The sequence below is a fragment of the Erinaceus europaeus genome, chromosome X (genome assembly GCF_950295315.1).
Source record: "Erinaceus europaeus chromosome X, mEriEur2.1, whole genome shotgun sequence".
NCBI lineage: Eukaryota > Metazoa > Chordata > Mammalia > Eulipotyphla > Erinaceidae > Erinaceus > Erinaceus europaeus.
In genome coordinates, this window is record NC_080185.1 from 89164728 (window position 1) to 89174234 (window position 9507).

Below are 9507 nucleotides of genomic sequence, written 5' to 3' on the forward strand. Positions count from 1 at the left end.
TCGGAAAAGTATGGTGAAGTTGGAGGAATGAAAGGGTGCCCTTTGGAGCATCTGGGGGCAGGTGAAATTGCTCACTTGGCGAGTACGCTGCTTTGCCATGTGCACGATGCAGGTTTGAGCCCAACCCTCGCCACACTGAAGGAAGATTCTGTATTGTGGTTTCTTTCATTCTCTGCTTTTTTTTTTTTTTGCCTTCTCTATCTGAGAGAAGGAGAGAAAAGTTTGGAGAATCTGGGATATCATGCTTAGGCATGATAGAGTTGGGGCGGGGGCTTTGCAATGCTCCCAATGGCAGATTGCCTGGAGAGTGGAGGGGCTGCGGGGGGCCTAGATTTGAGGCTTAGAAGAAAGACTTACTACTACTACTACTACTACTACTACTACTACTACTAATAATAATAATAATAATAATAATAGGACCAGAAGGTGGTACAGTGGATAAAGTGTTGGGCTTAAAAGCATGAGGTCCTGAGTTAAAATACTTAGCATCACATGTGCCACAGTCTTCCCATCCCACAATTAAATGTAGATAAATCTTTTTTTTTTTGCCTCCAGGGTTATTGTTGGGGCTCAGGGCCAGCGCTATAAATCCACCACTCCTGGCAGCTATGTCTCCCTCCCCATTTTACTCACTAGGACTGAGAGAAATTGAGACAAGAGGGGAAGATAGGGAGAAAGATAGACACTTGCAGACCTGCTTCAGCCCTGGTGAAGTGGAGCCCCTGTAAGTGGGGAGCGGGGGCTTGAACCCAGATGCTTGTGCAGGTTCTTGTGCTAGATACTATGTGCGCTTAACCAGGTGTGCCACCGCTTGGCCCCCAATAAATTGATCTTAATTTGTAATGTTTTATTTATTAAGTATTTATTTCTTTTCCCTGTTGTTGTCTTATGGTTGTTGTTGATTTTTTTTTTTTTTTTACCTCCAGGGTTATTGCTGAGACTCTGTGCCTGCACTACAAATCCACTATTCTTGGAGGCCATTTTTCCACTTTTGTTGCCCTTGTTGTTTATCGTTATTGTTATTATTGCTGTCGTTGTTGTTGGAAAGGACAGAGAGAAACTGAGAGAGAAGGGGAAGACAGAGAGGGGGAGAGAAAAATAGACACCTGCAGACCTCCTTCATCCCTTGTGAAGTGACCCCCCTGCAGGTGGGGAGCCAGGGGCTCGAACAGGGATGCCTAGCGGGTCCTTGAACTTCCTACCATGTGCGCTTAACCCACTGCGCCACCGCCCAGCCCCCAATCTTAATTTTTTTTAATGTAGCACCAAAGTAAAAGACTCTGTGGTGGGGAGTAGGGTTCAGGTCCTGGAACATGATGTCAGAGGAGGACCTAATGGGGGTTGTATTATGTGGAAAACTGGGAAATGTTGTGCATGTACAAACTATTGGATTTTACTGTCAGCCACTAATCCCCCAATAAAGAATTTACGAAAGAAAAAATGTTACAGCGGGCTGGGGAGGCAGCATAATGGCTGTGCAAAACATTTTCATGCCTGTGGCATCAAAGATCTCAGGTTCAATCCCCAGCACCACCATAGATCAGAGCTGTGCGATACTCTGGTTCCTTCCTTTCTTTCCCGCTACATCTCTCCTTCATTAAAAATAAATAAAATGAGACTTACAATCAATTTTCCCCCTCTCATATTAATTAAATAGTGATTTATATGACTACAATTTAATAGGAGTGTACATAAACACCATTCCCACCATCAAAAGACTGTGTCCCACCCCACTCCCCCACCCCCACCCACCCCCCTCAACCCCCCTTCACACACCGCCGTCCCGCCACCTCTGGAAGCGGAATGGAATGTCCACCCTTCCCCTCGCCACAGGGTTTTTACTCTGGTGCCCTAATCTAGATTTAGTCAGATCCTGCTGTTAGTTTCCCTTTCTGTTCTTCTTTCTCAACTTCTGTTGATGAGTGGGATCATCCCATACTCACCTTTATCTTTCTGACTTAGCTCACTTAACATAATTCCTTCTACTTCCCGTCCGTCCACGAAGGGTCAGAGAAGGTGGGTTCATTGTTCTTAATAGCTGCATAGCATTCCATTGTGTATATATACCACAGCTTTCTCAGCCACTCATCTGTTGTTGGGCACCTGGGTTGCTTCCAGGTTTTAGCTATTATGAATTGTGCTACTATGAACATAGGTGTGCACATATCTTTTTGGTTGGGTGTTATGGAATCCTTGGGGTATATCCCCAAGAGAGGAATTACTGGATCATATGGAAGGTCCATGTCTAGCTTTGTGAGAGTTCTCCAGACTGCTCTCCAGAGAGGCTGGACCAATTTACATTCCCACCAGCAGTGCAGAAGGGTTCCTCTGTCCCCACAGTCTCTCCAGCATTTGTTGCCGCTGTCCTTTTTGATGTATGTCATTCTCACAGGAGTGAGGTGCTATCTCAATGTTGTCTTTATTTGCATTTCTCTGACAATCAGCGACCTGGAGCAATTTTTCATATGCTTGCTAGCCTTTTGGATCTCCTCTGAAGTGAATGTGTTTTCATATCCTCTGCCCATTTTTGTATGGGGTCATTTGCTTTTTTGGTGCTAAGTTTGCTGAGCTCTTTGTATATTTTGGTTATTAGTCTCTAGTCTGATGTATGTCATGTGAAGATCTTCTCCCATTCTGTCAGGGGTCTCTCTGTTTGTGTGATAGTTTCTTTGGCTGTGCAGAAGCTTTTCAATTTGATGTAGTCCCATTGGTTTTATTTCTGCTTTAGCCTTCCTTGCAATTGGATTTGTTTCATCAAAGATGTCCTTGAGGTTTAGGTGGGAAAGTGTTCCACCAATGTTTTCCTCTAAGTATTTAAAGCACAGACTGAGTCTTTTTAATACATAGGCTGAGTCTTTGATATGTTGACTCTCTCAAAAGCCTAGACCAGGGAGAACAGAAGCAACCGGTGACACAGCTATATACAAGATGTTGGGTATTATACAGCAAATCCTAACTAAAGGGACTTTTCAAAGTTAACCCAATTACCAAATAATGTGATGATAACAATAACTATCGATTGTCTTCTTGAACCCTAAGACAGCAGGAACCTCACATTTCCTCTATAGAGCCTATATTTCCCCCAGTCCTGGAACCTCTAGGGTGGGGCACACTTTCCTGCATGCTTCTCTCAATTCATATCAAATAATATTGCATCTGCTGATCCCAACCTAATCAACGCAACGAGTGCCACCTCAGCATGCTTCACTTCAGACTGTGTCCAGTGACTTCAGGTGTGGAATGACAACCCTTCAGCTTCATTACTTGGGTGAGACCTTTCCTTTCATGATATTCTCTAATTCCATTCCAGGTGGTTCCATTCCATTCCTTTCCTAGACCTTTCCTTTCATTCTCTAATTCCATTCCAGGTGGTTGACTTCCTAACAAAGTTGCAAAACCTAGATATAGACCAGGTCCTCTAAGATAGAGTATATGTTCACAAGTATCCATAAACTAGGGCAAAATATATACCTGAAAGCAAAAGTACACAATAGTCTGCAGTGAGTACCCACCAAAACTTCATCTGCACTATTCCAGCCTTAAGGTCCATAATTGTTCAACAATTTGTTTGGCTTTGTATGTTAATTCTCTTTTCAGCCACCAGGTTCCAGATGCCAGCATGATGCCGACCAGACTTCCTTGGACAGACGACCCCACCAATGTGTCCTGGAGCTCCACTTCCCCAGAGACACATCCTACTAGGGAAAGAGAGAGGTAGACTGGGAGTATGGATCGACCAGTCAATGCCCATGTTCAACGGGGAAGCAATTACAGAAGCCAGACCTTCCACCTTCTGCATCCCACAATGACCCTGGGTCCATACTTTCAGAGGGATAGAGAATGGGAAAGCTATCAGGAGAGGGGATGGGCTATGGAGACCGGGTGGTGGGAATTGTGTGGAGTTGTACCCCTCCTATCCTACGGTTTTGTTAATGTCTCCTTTCTTAAATAAATAAATAATTAATTAAAATGTTTTAAATAACTCATTTAAAAAAATGTTACACCGAAATGTGACCACAGAGGTGGCACAGAGGACACAGCTTTGGACTGAGAGACACCTGCAGCACTGCTCCTACCCCCCCCACACACAGAGGTGGGGATGAAGGACTAGAACATGGCAACCTATGTACTCTACCATGTGTCCTAGTGTCCAGCCCTACCAACTGAATATCTGCATCACACACAGAAAGCTCTGTGTTGAAATATACTTTTAAATTAATATTTTACTTATTTATTCATAGGATAGAGACAGAGAATTCAGGAGGGAAGGGGATGATAGAAGAAAAGAGACACTGCAACACTGCTTTAGCACTCATGAAGCTTCCCACCCACTGGTAGGGACTTGGGGCTTGAACCTGGGTAACGTGCACTCAAGGAGGCCGGGCGGTAGCACAGTGGGTTAAGTGAACATGGCACAAAGCACAAGGACCTGCATAAGAATCCAGGTTTCAATTGGCATATCGCACCAAAGTAAAAGACTCTGGGGTGGGTGGGTGGGGAGAATACAGGTCCATGAAGGATGATAAATGACATAGTGGGGGTTGTATTGTTCAATGGGAAACTGGGGAATGTTATGCATGAACAAACTATTGTATTTACTGTTGAATGTAAAACATTAATTCCCCAATAAAGAAATAAATTTAAAAAAAAAAAGAATCCAGGTTTCAGCCCCCGGCTCCCCTCCTGCACGGGAGTCGCTTCACAAGTGGTGAAGCAGGTCTGCAGGTGTCTGTCTTTCTCTCCTCCTCTGTGTCTTCCCCTCCTCTCTCCATTTCTCTCTGTCCTATCCAAGAACAATGACAGCAGTAACAATGATAGTAACAACAACAATGATAAGCCATAAGAGCAACAGAAGGGAAAAGGGAAAAAACGGCCTCCAGGAGCACTGGATTTGTAGTGCAGGCACCGAGCCCCAGCAGTGAGCTTGGAGGAAAAAAAAATGTGCACTCAGCCAGATGCATCACTGTCCAGCCATTAAAATGCATTTTTTAAAATAAATATTTTGTTGGAGAGAGAGAGAGGAGAGAGAGAGTGAGACCAGAGCACTGTTCAGCTCTGGCTTATGGTGGTGCTGGGGATTGAACCTGGGACCTCAAGAGACTCAAGCATTAAAGTCCTTTGCATGACCATTATGCTGTCTCACCAGCCCTGAAATGCACTTCTTCTTTTCTTTTTTTTAAATATAATAATCTTAAGAATGGAAACAGTTTCCAGCTGGGGTACTTCTGAGTCTCTCTGTAGCTACTCTACAGGTGTTGAGTGAAATGGTTGGTAGGAACATGGAGACATTGCTCCAAATCCCCGATCTTTCTTTCTTTCTTTTTTTTTTAAAGACTCTAGGAGTGGGGCTGGGCAGTGGCGCACCTGGTTAAGTGCACAGGTTATAGTGCACAAGGACCCAGATTTGAGCCCCCAGTCCCCACCTGCATGGGGAAAGCTTCATGAGTGGTGAAGCAGGGCTGCAGGTATGTCTCAACCTCTCTCTCTACCCTCTTGATTTCTGGCTGTCTCTATCCAATAAATATATATATATATATATATATATATATATATATATATATATATATATTGCCTCTAGGGTTATCACTGGGGCTCAGCATCTGCACTATGAATCCACTAGTCCTGGAGGCTGTTTTTTCCCTTTTGTTGCCCTTGTTGTTTATCATTGTTCTAATTATTATTGTTGTTGTTATTGCTATCATTGTTATTGTATAGGACAGAGAGAAGTGGAGAGAGAGCGGAAGACAGAGAAGAGGAGAGAAAGACAAGACTCCTGCAGACCTGCTGCACTGCTTGTGGCTTGTGAAGCCACCCCCCTGCAGGTGGGGGCCGGACACTCGAACCGGGATCCTTGTGGCAGTCCTTGAGCTTAGTGCTATGAGCAATTAACCCGCTGCACTACCACCCAGCCCCCACCCAATAATTTAAAAAAAAAAAATGACTCTAGGGTGGTCCAGGAGATGACGTAGTGGATAAAGCATTGGACTCTCAAGCATGAGGTCCTGAGTTCAATCCCTGGCAGCACATGTACCAGGGTGATGTCTGGTTCTCTCTCTCTCCTCCTATATTTCTCATTAAGAAATAAATAAAATCTTTAAAAAATGACTCTAGGAGCTGTCTTTTTTTATTTTTTATTGTTGTTGGATAGGACAGAGAGAAATGGAGAGAGAAGGGGAAGACAGAGAGGGGGAGAGAAAGACAGATACCTGCAGACCTGCTTCACCACTTGTGACTTGACTCCCCTGCAGGTGGGAAGCTGGGGGCTCAAACCGGGATCCCTACGCCGGTCCTTGTTTTGTGCCACATGTGCTTATCCCACTGCACTACCACCCGACTCCCTAAAATATTGTATTTAAAAAATATATTTATTTACTTATTCCCTTTTGTTGCCCTTGTTGTTTTATGGTTGTAGTTATTAATGATGTCCTAGTTGTTGGATAGGACAGAGAGAAAAGGAGAGAGGAGGGGAAGACAGAGAGGGGGAGAGAAAGACAGACACCTGCAGACCTGCTTCACCACTTGTGAAGCGACTTCCCTGCAGGTGGGGAGCCCAGGGCTCGAACCTGGATCCTTAAGCCAGGCCACTGCCCTTTGCGCCACGTGCGCTTAACCCGCTGCACTACTGCCTGACTCCCCAAAATATTGTATTTTACTATTGACTGTAAACCATTAATCCCCCAATAAATAAATTTAAAAAAATGAAAATAAATGCACAGTTCTTCAACAAAGAAGTGGCTAAGGGGGCGTCACCAAACTTCAAGACGTTTCTTTGTTCAAAACTTTTAATTAAAAAAAATTCTTTATTTTTTTTATTGGATAGAGACAGTCAGAAATCGAGAGGGGAAGGGATTGGGTGGTGGCACACCAGGTTAAGTGCACATAGGATTGAATCAGGAAAAGAAGGGGTAACTGTGTATACATGTGGACAGATAGTTGTAGAGAAGATGGTTGGCCCATGTATACAACTTTAGGGGAACTGTGGTGGATTGCAGTGCAGAGAGTGAAGATTCAGAACTCTGGTGTTGGGAATGGTGTGGATTCAAACCCCTGTCGACATGTAATTCCATAATTTAAAAATATAAAACATATAAAAACAACAACGATAAACAACAAGGGGAGCAAAAGGGAAAAAAAAATAGCCTCCAAGAACAGTGCATTGATAGTGCAGGCACCGAGACCCAGCGATAATTCTGGAAGCCAAAAATATAGATAATAATAAAGTAATAATTTTCACAGGGGCCAGGTGGTGGTGCACCTAGTTAAGTGCACACATTGCAGTGTGCAAAGTTGCAAGTTCAAGCTCTGGTCCTCCACTGCAGGGGGAAAACTTCAGCAGTGGTGAAGCAGGGCTGCAGGTGTCTCTCTGTTTCTCTCCCTCTCAATTTCTGTCTCTATCCAATAATTAATGGATAAAAAAAAATTTTTAAGTCATGGGAGTTGGGCTGTAGCGCAGTGGGCTAAGCCCAGGTGGCGCAAAGGATCCCGGTTGGAGCCCCCAGCACCCCACCTGCAGGGGGTTTGTTTCACAAGCGGTGAAGCAGGTCTGCAGGTGTCTATCTTTCTCTCCTCCACTGTCTCCCTCCTCTCTCCATTTCTCTTTGTCCTATCCAACAACGATGACAACAATAATAACTACGACAATAAAACAACAAGGGCAACAAAAGGGAATAAATAAATAAAATAAATATTTCTTTAAAAAAAGTCTTAAAAAATAAGGGGCCAGGCAGTAGCGCAGCGGGTTAAGCGCATATGGCACAAAGTGCAAGGACCAGAGTAAGGATACTGGTTCTATCCCCCCAGGTTCCCCACCAGCAGGGATGTCTCTTTTTCTCTCCCTATCTTCCCTGTCCCTCTCAATTTCAGCCTCTATCCAATAAATAAAATAACTTTTAAAAAATTATCTTTATTTATTGGATGAGCCAGCCAGAAATTGAGAGGAAAGGGGGAGACAGAGATAGAGAGAGACAGAGAGACACTTGCAACACTGCTTCAACACTTGTGAAGCTCTCTCCCTGCAGGTGGGGACGTGGAGCTTAACCTGTGTCCTTGCGCACTGCAACATGGGCACTCAACCAAGTGTGCCGCCACCCGGCCCACAAAATAGCTTTTTTTTTTTTTTACCCCACCCCCTCTCAAAGCACAATGCCTCATCCGTGTGGCCCCTGGGCTACCATAAAACATCTTTAAAAATAATAATTTTCAGGAGTCGGGCTGTAGCACAGCGGGTTTAGTGCAGGTGGCCCAAAGCGCAAGGACCAGCGGAAGAAGCCCGGTTCGAGCCCCAGGATCCCCACATGCAGTGGAGTCACTTCACAAGCGGTGAAGCAGGTCAGCAGGTGTCTATTCTTCTTTCTTTTTAAAGTTTTTTTTCCTATTTATTTATTTATTTATTCCCTTTTGTTGCCCCTGTTGCTCTATTGTTGTTGTTATTAATGTCATCGTTGTTGGATAGGACAGAGAGAAATGGAGAGAGGAGAGGAAGACAGAGAGGGGGAGAGAAAGACAGACACCTGCAGACCTGCTTCACCACTTGTGAAGCGACTCCCCTGCAGGTGGGGAGCCGGGGGCTCGAACCGGGATCCTTACGCTGGTCCTTGCACTTTGCGCCACCTGCACTAAACCCGCTGCGCTACCGCCCGACTCCCAGGTGTCTTCCTCTCCCCCTCTCTGTCTTCCCCTCCTCTCTCCATTTCTCTGTCCTATCCAACAACTACGACATCAATGACAACAACAATAACTACAACAATAAAACAAGGGCAACAAAAAGGGAAAATAAATATATATACATTTTTTAATTGCTAAAAAATAAAATAAAAAGAGAGGGAAAAACAGAAATATGCAATGGGACGTATAAACTCTGAACTTCATGATAAAGACACCAAGGCTTTATCCACTGAGCTACTTCCTGGTCCGCGGCACGCACATATTTTTTGTTTTGTTTTATTTATTTACTTATTTATTCCCTTTTGTTGCCCTTGTTGTTTTATTGTTGTAGTTATTATTGTTGTTGATGTCGTCGTTGTTGGATAGGACAGAGAGAAATGCAGTGAGGAGGGGAAGCCGGCGAGGGGGGGGAGGGAAGCTAGACACCCGCAAACCTGCTTCACCGCCTGTGAAGCGACTCCCCTGCAGGTGGGGAGCCGGGGGCTCGAACCGGGATCCTTCCACTGGTCCTTGGGCTTTGTGCCATGTGCGTTTAACCCGCTGCGCTAGCGCCTGACTCCCCGTATTTTTATTTTTTTCTTAACTGTTTTCCTTATATTTCCCACACAGGTACACACAATAGGCGTTCAATTAATAAATACTTGTCAAATACCGAAGGAACCTATTACAAATTCTGCCGCAGCTCCCAAGCTCAAGAACTGACTTCCGGTAAGCTTGACCCGAGGGCTCTGGCGAGATCGCAGGACAACTGCTTCCCACGGTCGCACATCCGTCTAAGCCCCGCGCCAACGCGTTGTCTTATGGGTAACGTAGTTCTAACAATTGTTATCCGCTCGCCCCCAA